The sequence below is a fragment of the Callithrix jacchus genome, chromosome 22, assembly GCF_049354715.1.
Source record: "Callithrix jacchus isolate 240 chromosome 22, calJac240_pri, whole genome shotgun sequence".
Lineage (NCBI taxonomy): Eukaryota > Metazoa > Chordata > Mammalia > Primates > Cebidae > Callithrix > Callithrix jacchus.
This window is the reverse complement of record NC_133523.1, coordinates 33034130-33046180: the sequence shown is the minus strand read 5'-3', so window position 1 is coordinate 33046180 and position 12051 is coordinate 33034130. Positions and strand designations below refer to the sequence as shown.

At 43.9% G+C, this 12051-nt stretch overlaps 1 protein-coding gene across 5 annotated transcripts in view; it reads right to left on the bottom strand.

Moving 5' to 3' along the window:
- ZNF571 (zinc finger protein 571) overlaps positions 1–12051 on the bottom strand; it is a 70196-nt gene that overhangs the window by 22767 nt on the left and 35378 nt on the right. Inside the window, 1 exon segment of one of the 5 annotated variants that reach the window (NM_001270917.2) lies at positions 11990–12021. The exons of 1 other annotated variant lie outside the window; for it this stretch is intronic. The gene's annotated coding sequence lies outside the window, so the exon portion shown is untranslated. 5 annotated transcript variants of the gene reach the window in all.

Sequence of the window (12051 nt, the reverse complement as noted above, 5' to 3'; positions counted from 1 at the left end):
GGGTTGGGGACAACTGGATGTATGGGAATTACGGCTTCATTGATTAAGCGCAAGTCCTGGACCAGTCTATATTGTCCTGAGGGTTTTCGTACTGGGAGGATGGGGGTATTACATGGGGAGTTAATGGGAATTAGGAGGCCTTGACCTTTTAGTTTCTCTATGATGGGTTGGATACCCATACGGTGGGCTTTAGAGATGGGAAATTGAGGGCGGGAGAGAAAACGAGGTGAGGAGTCTTTAAGGCGGACTTGAACTGGCTGGTGGTGTGTAGCTACAGACGGGTTAATGTCCCAGACCTGAGGGTGGACTCCGGGGAGTAGTTCGGATAGGGCTTTTTGGGGTTCGGTATCTGAGGTGAGGGCTAGGAGAAAGAGGCTGTGTGGGTTGGCGGTGGGGAAGGTTATGATGGCCTTTAGCTTTGAAAGAAGGTCTCGTCCTAGGAGGGGTACAGGGCAGGTGGGGATTACTAAAAAAGAGTGGGTAAATGGAGTGGAGTTATATGAGCACATGAGTGGTGGGGTTTGGTAGGGGATACTTGGGGGTCCCGTCGATTCCCATGACTGAGACCTGGGAAGGGATAAGACGGCCAGAATAGGAAGGAAGTATGGAGTAGGTAGCCCCCGTGTCCAGCAAGGAGGAGACACTTTTACCTGCTACCTGAAGTGTGGCCCTAGGCTCGGCGACGGTAACCGGAGTCGGGGAGCCAGGGCCCCGCTAGTCATCTAGCAGCCCTAGTAGACTGGGGAATGGAGCCCCCTCGGAGGTCGGCTCCTGGCAAGCAGGCTCCTCCCTACCGAGGGTGACTGCCGGCTGCGTAACACCAGTGTGTCTGTCTTGAGGAACCGGCACCCTGGGGAAGCTGGGGCAGTCTGACTTCCAGCATCCCAGGAGCTGACAGGCAGGGCAAGGCTTAGTTGGTGGCCGTGGTTGTGGACAGGCCCGGGACCAGTGTCCTTCCCTTCCACATTTGAAACATGCCCCCGGAGGGGTACGGGTTTCGGCCTTGGGCCTCTGATTCCCTGCCAGCCTTAGGGCTGCCACTAGGGCTTGGGTCTGAAGGGCAACCTTCTGCTTCATGCGAGTTTGGCGGGCAGCCTCAGCCGCATCTTCCCTGGCATTGAATACTTTAAAGGCCATTTTTACCAGGTCTTGGATGGGAGTCTCCGGCCCCTCTTCTGCTTTCTTTACTTTCTTTTTTATGTCGGGTGCTGATTGGGAGATAAAATGGGAGGCTAGTACAGTGGCCCCGTTTTGGGAGGCTGGATCTAGCCGAGTGTACCGGACTAGGGCTTCTTGTAAGCGGGCAAGAAAAAGGGTGGGATTCTCATCGGGTAGTTGGGTGATTTCTCTTAGTTTATCATAGTTTACAACTTTGTTAGATACAATATCCATTCCCCTGAGGAGGTATCTAGTCATGCGGTCCCTCTTGGGTATATCAGACCCTCGACTAGCCTGACAGTCCCATTGGGGGTCTTCACTTGGGATTACTTCGGGGCCTAAGGGGATCTGGTTATCTATAGCATGATCTTTATCTGCTTGGTTTCTGGCTGCAGCAAGGATGTGCTTGTGCTCCTCTACTGTGAGGGTGGAGGTACAGATAACGCGAATATCATGCCAAGTAAGGCTATATGCTTGAGTGAGGTATTGGAATTCCTTAATATAGGTGGACGAGTCGGCTGAGAAGGATCCTAAACGTTTCTCAATTTGGGACAGGTCTTGGAGTGAGAAAAAAACATGGACCCTGACTAAGCCTTCAGTGCCTGCTACTTCTCGGAGTGGGGCCAGGATAGTTGGTTGGTGAGAGCGGGTGTGGGCCGCCACCGGGGAGGCAAGAGGAAGTGCGGCCTCCGAGGGAGGGGGCCCAGAGGGAGTGGAGGAAGGGCGAGGCATGGCCTCTGAGGTAGAAAGTGCAGAGGGAGTGGGGGAAGGGCGTGCTGTTGATGGCGACTGGTTGCCGAGGTTGGCAGGAGGGGACAGATGTTCAGGCAGATCTTCCAGTGAGGAGTAGGGAGGGGGAGAGGTAGTGGAGGAAGATTTACGAGGGGTACGAGCTAAGAGGATTTGGTAGGTGGAGCAGGAAGAACATAAATCAGGGTGGGTACGGAGGTCCCAAAAAGCCTTAATGTAAGGAATTTCATTGTCTTTGCCCGTGCGGTGACAAAAATTGTCAAGATCTCGGAGGGTGTTGAAATCGAAAGTGCCAGTCGGGGGCCAATGTGACTGGTTACTGAGTTTGTATTGGGGCCAAGCCACCTGGGACAGGAAGACAAGTTTTTTTTCTGAGGGTTTGGGAGTATCCCAATTTGGTAAAATTTTGCAGTAAGCACCCAAGGGGGGTGCTGGTTGGTACTTTGGACTCCGAATTTCCCATGGCGGGCGCAGCTACAGACTCTCCGGCGCGGTCGGGTAGATGCAAAGAAAAGGTGTCCCCCTTCGTTGCAAATTCCCAGGAGTACGGTTAAGTACAGTTGGGGAAGCAATCAGAGGGGTGTCCCCCGTCTGGCAGCTACCCCTCGGAAGGCTCCAGGAGCCGGAACGGAGGACTACCTCGGCTCAGCCGAGACTAGGCGAGGAGTCCGTGCGGAACGTCGGAGGGGAGCAGCTGCAACCGTGCCGTAGGAGTGGGGGGGGAAGAGAATGTAAAGCAAGAAAAAACTTGGCTTACCTTAATCGGAGCGCAGAGGTGGCAGGGCCAATGTTAGGTAGGTCGAGGGGGAGGGAGCCGTGGCCGGGCCAGCGGCCCCAACTCCCGGGTTTCGGCACCACTCGTCCGACCTACCCTCTACGGGAAGACAGAGCTCGTTCAGAAAAAAACCGGGCCGCAGGTTAGAAGAAAGTCTTAAGTTCAGGCTTTATTGAGAGGAAAGAGCCTCCGGGAGGACCAGCCGGGAAGAACAGGAAAATGGCCGTGCCGCTCAGGGGAGCAGAATTCTTTTATAGGGGGTGAAGGGCTGAGGGAGTGGGGAAGCTGAGAGCCGAGGTGGCGGGCAACAGTTGGTCAGTTTAAATCGCCGGACGGGAAGCTGGGCGGCGGGAAACTGGGAGGCGGGAAGCCGGGAGGCAGGAAGTTGGGGAGAGCTGATGAGGCGGGTGGTGATTGGTCATCTGGTTGCCGGGTGGGAGGTGGCTGTGGCCGGGCGGGAAGGCCAGGACGGTATGTAGAGTGAAAGATAAGGGAGTCCCTTTGTGTGGGAGGGGGAGGGCTTTTACGACAGGGACAGAGTTTTCCAAACACCCTACAGGAGTGATTTTAGACATTTATCTTCTAAATCATACCCCCAAGACGAAATTTTAATAGGAAAAATATACTAGATATCTATTTATGTGCTATACATGTATACCTGTGTTTTATAAATTAAAAGGGTAAGTACAGAGCTTATTCTTTGTATTCAAAACAGGTTTTAACTTTTAACTTTTAAAAAAAGGTTAAGAATGACTAAGTAAGAATCCTAAGTAAAAGTTAAAATAGGCCAGGCACAGTGGCTCAGGCCTGTAATCCCAGCACCTTGGGAAGCCAAGGCAGGTTGATCACCTGAGGTAAGGAATTCGAGACCAGCCTGGCCAACATGGTGAAACTTAGTCTCTACTAAAAATACAAAAATTAGCCTGGCATGGTGGCACACACCTGTAATCCCAGCTACTTGGGAGGCTGAGACAGGAGAATCGCTGGAACCCGGGAGGCAGAGATTGCTGTGACCGAGAGCATGCCACTGCACTCCAGCCTGGGCAACAGAACAAGACTCCGTCTCAAAAAAATAAGAATAAAAACCTTTTTTAAAAAGTTAAATCAAAACAGCTAATAGCATTTAACTTTATAACTGTATTTGCTAAGTGACTTTTAATTTATTTACTCATAAATTATAATGCATCATATGACATGGAAGTCAGCAATTTATATAACATAAAAGCAATGCAATTTAAAAAATTCACTCAAAACCAGTTTTCCAGCAAAAAGTAAAACAACTAAAAAATCAATTCCTAAAAAATTTTTAGTGAACTTTTGCTAAATAGAACAAACTTTTAACTAATTCGTTGCTAGGTCTTTGTTTAGATATCCTCAATGTTTTGACTTTTCAGCACTTGACACAACTGATGGATTTAACAATGTTAAACTTTACCCAAGCCCTGTGATGTTGGAAAACCACCGCCATTTCAGATATCCCCCCAGGCTTTGTGCACCGGGAAAGGGTTGAATGCAAATAACCACCCTTCCTGATTTGGCTTACATAATACTCAAGGATGACTCCCTTTTCTTTTTAAACCTATGACAAGGCCAGACAGAACCTCCAATTCCCATGCTTTGTCTCATAAATGATTAGCTGAAAAATTAGACACCATTGACCAATCTGAGCAAAATGCTCACTAACTTCACTCTACCAACTTCAGTCAGGCTTATTCTCTTCTCCCAGGTCCTGAAACTCTGGCCTGTTCTTGATCCTCAGCCAGCATACTAATACAGAACAAACCCCTTACGAGGGATTCAAGCCTCTCCCCAGATGACTACAGAAAAGAACATCTCTAGCTCAACTACCCCTCTGCTCATCCCACTCCCCTGAATCTAGTTCTTTCTTGCATGTTTACTCTTCCCTATTAAAGAAAATTCCTTTATGCCTGACCTTTGCTGTGCTTGCAGATCTTCCGCTTGAAGTGTTCTCCCAGTTACAACACCACTTCCCTTACTGCAATGTTCCTGTGAATAAAGTCCTTCCTTACCTAAGTCTGGATTTGTTGGTTTATTTCACAGCTTGAATAACTTTTGTAGAATAATAAAACAAACTATTTTAATTTAACTGTAATTTAATTCTCTAAGCCATGGCATACACAAAAGCACCGAGGCTCAAATACGAACAACATCCACATGACAGCCAATGTGCATGCAGCACGCTGCCTCTTGAAATATGACTTCAAGATTGACCAAGTTCTCCAACTACAGCCACCCACTTGCCATAGTTTTTTGTAGCACTGATCTTTTTTTTTTTTGGTAGCATTGATCTTGCATACACGATACATGTATAATTTATGAACTTAACATCTATGTTGCTTGTGGGATACCAAGAAAAAACAGTAAGAGAGAGGGTAAATAATGAGAAATAGGCTACCTGCAGTGGCTAACACCTATAATCCGAGCACTTTGGGAGGCTGAGGCAGGTGGATCATGAGGTCAGGAGCTCAAGCCCAGACTGCCCAAGATGGTGAAACCCCCCTCTACTAAAAATACAAAACTTAGCCAGGGTGGTGGTGGGTGCTTGTAATCCCAGCTACTTGGGAGGCTAAAGCAGAGAATTGCTTGAACCTGGGAGGTGGAAGTTGCAGTGAGCCGAGATTGTGCCATTGCATTCCAGGCTGGGCTGGAGTGAGACTATGTCTTAAAATAGTAATAATAATAATGATGATGAGAAATAATATTTTGTTTCTTATTTTATAGTATAGTTGAGCTTTGAAGCACCACAAGCCATTGTACTAAGATTTTGTCCTCCCTGCTAATCAATTTTCATCTCCTTGGAGGCAATATCATCCTCATTAAGAATACATAGGTTGGCTAGGCGTGGTCGCTCACATCTGTAATCCCAGGGAGGCCGAGGCAGGTGGATCACTAGAGGTCAGGAGTTAAAGACCAGTCCCACCAACATGGCTACTAAAAATACAAAAATTAACCAGGCGTAATTGTGGGCACCTGTAATCCCAGCTACTCGGGAGGCTGAGGCAGAGAACTGCTTGAACGGAGGAGGCAGAGATGCAGTGAGCCAAGATCACACCACTGCACTCCAGGCTGGGCAACAGAGTGAGACTCTGTCTCATAATAATAATAATAATAACGAGAAATAAGATTCTGTTGGGTATAGTTGAGCTCTTAAGCACCACAAGCCATTGTACTATCTTAGATTTTTGTCCTCCCTCATAACCAATTTTCACATCCTTGGAGGCAATATCATCTTCATTAAGAATACATGGGTTGGCTGGGTGCGATGGCTCACGTCTGTAACCCCAGGGAGGCTGAGGCAGGTGGATCACTTGAGGTCAGAAGTTTGACACAAGCCCAGCCAACATGGCTACTAAAAACACAAAAATTAAAATGTTGGATACTGTAAAAAAGAATGAAATCATGTCCTCTGCAGCAACATGGATATGGCTAGAGGCCATTATCCTAAGTGAATTAACACAGAAATGAAACCAAATACCATATGTTCTCATTTCTAAGTGGAAGCTAAGCATTGAGTACACATGGACATAAATATGAGAACACGGACACTGGCAACTACTAGAGCAAAGAGAGGAGGAGGAGGGCAAGGGATGAAAACCCACCTCTCAGGTACCCTGCTCACTACCTGGGCGACTGGATTATCCCAAACTGGATATCCCAAACGTCAGCATCACACAATACACCCATGTAACAAACTTGTACATGTACCCTCTGAATCTAAAATTAAAAGTTGAAATTTTATTTTTAAATAGTTGAATATTGGCATATGAATGGAAAAAAAAAGATTAATGTAACAGAATAGAATCATCTCTCAGGAAAGATGGATTATTCAGTAAATGTTACTGGAGAAAGGCAAAATTGGATCCCCATTTTATACCACATACCAAAATTAACTCCAAATGTATAAGAAATCTAAATATTAAAAAATAAATCGGCTGGGCACAGTAGATCATGCCTGTAATTCTAGCACTTTGGGAGGCCAAGGCAGGTGGATCACCTGAGGTCAGGTTTTCAAAACCAGCTTGGCCAACATGGCAAAAGCCAGTCTCTACAAAATATACAAAAATTAGCTGGGCATGGTGGTGGGTGCCTGTGGTCCCACCTACTTGGGAGGCTAAGGCAGGAGAATCATTTGAACCCAGAGAGCCAAGATCTTGCCACTGCAATACAGCCTTAAAGCAAAAACAGAGACTCTTAAAATCCAAAGAGCTGTATTTTTAAAATCAAGAGAAAACATTCAAGAGAAAGACAGGAAGTCATTATTTTAAATGGACAACAGGCAATTCACAAAAAAGAAAAGTTAATGGCCACTAAACATTTAAACTATGTTCATCCTCATTTAAATAAGAGAAATTCAAATTGAAACTAAATTGAGAGGACTTCTGATTCCATACCATTAAGATCCTATCGGACTAACTTCCTTAAAGATATGCCTATAGATCTGGACAGAATACAAAAAGCAACTGAATACGTAATACAAAAAACTAACTGAAGGTGCTGGGCAATGAACTGAAGTAGTATTCCTGCAAAAAAAAAAAAAAAGCACACTTGAATCATGAGGAAACAACAAACACATATAAACTGAGAGATAATCTACAAAACAACTGGCCTGTAGTTTTCAAAAAGGTCAGGATCACAAAGAATCAAAGAAAAGTCCAGGAATTGTTTCTGATTAAAACAGACTAAAGAGATATGATAACTAAATGAAATGTTTGATCCTAGATATGACTCTGGATTGGACGCCAGATAAGGGGCAAAAAAGGCTAAAAGGACAAAATTAGAAAAATTGGTGAAATTCTTCTATGAACTCTGGATTAGACAATTATTATAATCTCTGCTACATTTCTTCATTTTAATCAATGAACTACAGTTATAGTGGCTGTGCTCAGAAAATACAGTAATGTAATTATAGACAAAGGAAAATGATGTCTGAAAATTACTATCAAGTAGTTCAGAAGAAAAGTATAGGCCGGGCGCGGTGGCTCACGCCTATAATCCCAGCACTTTGGAAGGCCGAGGCAGGTGGATCACGAGGTCAAGAGATCGAGACCATCCTGGTCAACAAGGTGAAACCCCGTCTCTACTAAAAATACAAAAATTAGCTGGGCATGGTGGTGCATGCCTGTAATCCCAGCTACTTGGGAGGACTGAGGCAGGAGAATTGCTTGAACCCAGAAGGCAGAGGTTACGGTGAGCCGAGATTGTGCCATTTCCCTCCAGCCTGGGTAACAACAGCGAAACTCCATCTCAAAAAAAAAAAAAAAAGAAGAAGAAGAAGAAGAAGAAAAGTATATATGTAGAGAGAATTAACAAACAAAAAAAGCAAAATGTTAAAAATTGCTGAATATGTAAGGGCATAGGAGAGTTTTTTCCACTATTTTTTCAAATTCTCTGTAAGTGTAATATTATATCAAAATAAAAATTTTAAAACCACTGTTATGTGAGTATTGATTTTTAATAGATTAAAGAGGCATAAACAAATGTAATCCATGAACCTTAAATATAGGAAAATATAAAAACCAAAAGAAATCTAAAATGCATTCTCTATCTTAACAGTAGTTACAGTTGTTGTTTTCAATTATTTTTTAGAATAAAGAACATAAATTATATTAATGTTTTAGCAACCAATATTGTTAGCATAAAAGAGAGATGCAAGTATAAAATCAAATAAGAAAATACTCTATTACCTGTCTGAACTGAAATGTGATTATAAATTCATGATTTATAGTTTAAAAACAAGTTATTAGCTTTGTTCCATGAAATGGCCTGGAATAAATGACAGCCCTATGGCAATGAGAAACTCTAATGCCCACGCAGTGGTCACTGCATACCATATACCACAAGAGGAACCAAAACTCCTTAGAGAAATGGCTCATTTGAGGCCTGGCACAGGAAATGTACAAGGTGATCTTGGGATCTGTTCTGCCATAAAGCAAATACACTATCAATTCTACTAGCATCATGTCATAAAGACATAGGAACTGCCTGGAAAGGACTACCACTGGCTTAATAAAGAGCAGTTTGATATAAAAAAAAGAATAATGCTAGCAATAGTTTAAAACAAATGATATTCAAATCAAACTCACTCACTTTTGGAACTCCTTAGAAATTTGTAGGACACCAATTCATTTATCTGAAAATTAGTAGGTAAAAAGAAATAATCAAATCAATTATTCTGCCTTTCCATACGAACTGGTTTTTTTTTGAGACGGAGTGCAATGGTGGGATCTCAGCCGCAACCTCCACCTCCTGTGTTCAAGCAATTCTCCTACCTAGTCTCCTGAGTAGCTAGAATTACAGGCATGTACCACTACACTCAGCTAATTTTGTATTTTCAGTAGAGATGGAGTTTCTCCATATTGGTCAGGCTGGTCTCAAACTCTCAACCTCAGGTGATCTGCCCACCTCAGTCTCTCAAAGCGCTGGGATTACAGGTGTGAGCCACCAAGCCTAGCCATAAATTGTATTTTACGATAACCAAATACTTGATGAAGAAAAGTTCTTATATATAGATGAACCATAACTAATAAATGCAGAAGGAACAGAGAATTTTTACAAATAACCATTATGTAACCCTTAATGAAATAATGGGCAGGGTGTGGTGCCTCATGCCTGTAATCCCAGCACTTTGGGAGGCTGAGGTGGGTGGATCACATGAGGTCAGGAATTGGAAACCAGCCTAGGCAACATAGTGAAACCCCATCTCTACTAAAAATACAAAAATCAGCTGGGTGTGGTGGCACATGCCTGTAATCCCAGCTACTTGGGAAGTTGAGGCAGGAGAATCAGTTGAACCAAGAGTTGGAGGCTGCAGTGAGCCGAGATCGCACTGCTGTATTCCAGCCTGGGTGACAGAGGAAAAAAAAAAATGAATGAATCTTAGTATCAATCATAAGTAGACATTATAACCTTTAGGTCAGTGCTTCTTATCCTTTTTAAAATTTTTCATGGTCATATCCCTAGGAGCCTTTTTAGATACTTTTCTCTAATAGCCACCACTCTCATGAAATTTGATTACTATAGATATTATATATATACTGTGGCCCTTTGGAGGACCACAGATCATTGTGATACCTATGAGTTTTTGTCCTCTTCCTTGTCAAAAACAAGTTTGAGATATCCTCCACCCTCACTGAGAATGCATGCTAATTAGGTGAAAAAAAAGAAAGAATTAAATGAACAACATTTAAACACATCAATATGACATCACTGAAAGTGGGACACCAGACCGTAAGGGCCTCATGATGTAATAGGAAGTGCACAGTGCCAACTATGAATTACTTTTCCCTAAAAAGGTGATTTAGGGAAAATCTGATCTGAATCTGATCAAGCCTCTAAATCTAACTGCCTGTTTACGGAAATATGAAGGAATGATAAAAAAATTATATGACAGTACAAGGAAGCAATTAGCTAAAAGCAGAATACAGAATATTTTACAGGACAAATGATCTAGCTTTTCTACAAATCAGCAGCATCAATTAAAACAAACCAAAACAAAACACAGGAGGGAAACTGTCATGGATTAAAGAAGTTTAAGAGTTTTGGCCACCAAGTGCAATGTGTGAACTCTATCTTGATCCAGATTTGAACAAATCTACTGTAAAAATATGTCTTTGAAAGAATTGAGAAAATTTGAACATGGGGGTGTACCCATATTCAAAATTTTTTTATTTCATATTATGAACTAACCACCATGCTATTATATCAACATAAGAAACAAACTTTTTGTTAATTTTGTTTGTTTGTTTTTGAGATGGGAGTCTTGCTCTGTTGCCCAGGCTGGAGTGCAATGGCGTGATCTTGGCTCACTGCAACCTCCGCCTCCTGGGTTCAAGCAATTCTCCTGCCTCAGTCTCCCAAGTAGCTGGGATTACAGGCACCCACCACCACACCCAGCTAAATTTTGTATTTTCAATAGAGATGGGGTTTCATCATGTTGGCCAGGCTGCTCTAGAACTCCTGACCTTGTGATCCACCAGCCTCGGCTTCCCAAAGTGCTGAGATTACAGGTGTGAGCCACGACACCTGGCCCTGATAGTTATTTTTTTTTATGTTGGTATAACAGCATCGTGGTTAATTTAAAATATAATGTCTTTTTTGGTCATATATGTATAGGAGGATAAAATACGATTTTGAAATACGACAGGAAAATAGGGTGAAAAATTGATACAAAGGTATTTACAAATGTTTTTAATTACAGATAAGTGTTGGACATGTTAGGGTTTGTAGTATTCTCTATCCTGCTTGAAAACATCCACAATAGTTAAAATTTTAAAAGTCTTCAAATTTCTCTCCAGAAAAATAGTTATTTTGCATCAAAACCTTAGACCATTAGGTGGAAAAGAGAGGTGTAGTGTGGCTGGGGAGTAGAGCTAGACTGATTGACCCACCAGAGCATCATTTATGGGGTGCCTAAGGACCAGTCACTGGAATGGCTGGTTCTTCGTTAGGAAGACGTTGCTGAAGGTAAAAAATGTTTCGGAAAGAAATAAATGTGAGGTTAGAAACAAAACAGGAACTTCACACAAGACTTTCAGAAGTGCGATATTCTTTTCCTCTCGGTGCCTCTCTTAGAAAACTCAGAACAGAGAGAAAAGAAAAAGGGATCATAGAACATCAGAGCTCTCACAATAGACAAAACAATTTAGAATCACACCAACCTCAAGAGAGGGATTAGTCTTCCTCACAGGGCTCTCAAGCTAGAATAGGACATCTTTAACAGTGGTCTTTTCCTAAGACACCTCCAGAGGTAAAGCCTCACTATCAGGGAAACCTCAAAAGAGCCTCATTCTCTGCCAAGGAACTGCAGCAGCTGTAGCCGCGCGATTCTCAGCCGTCCGTGTCACACGAGTACTGAGGCCCGGGAGGGGCCAAGGGGTAGGAGCATTACCAGGGGCAGGTGAGCCCACCCCGCGGCCGCACAAGCGCACACGCACACGTCCAGAGCAGAGGAACACTACTAGTAACACACGCCACTCTAGGCTCCCTATCCCAAAGTGATGGTGCCGATTTTACCCGAGGATAGGGACTCCAGGGTGCACACTCATAAATTCGGAAAGGAGAAACACAACTGGCACCCGCCGCTCCCGGAACCAAAGTAACGGTGCCGACACCCCTCCGCATTCGCAAGGCCAACTTCCACAAGTAATGAGCCTAGAGCACTGTCCCTTTCCTGTCAGCACCGAGCCCCAGACAGGACACCGGTATTCCCAACACTATACAGGAGCTTCTTTTTCGAAGCTGCAACCCAAAAGCGGTGAGCCGCTCCGGGTGAGGCCACTCACTCACCTGGCGGCTGCAGAAGAGCTCCGTGCGTCAAGACGTAACGGCGTAAGTGTACAACGCGTAAG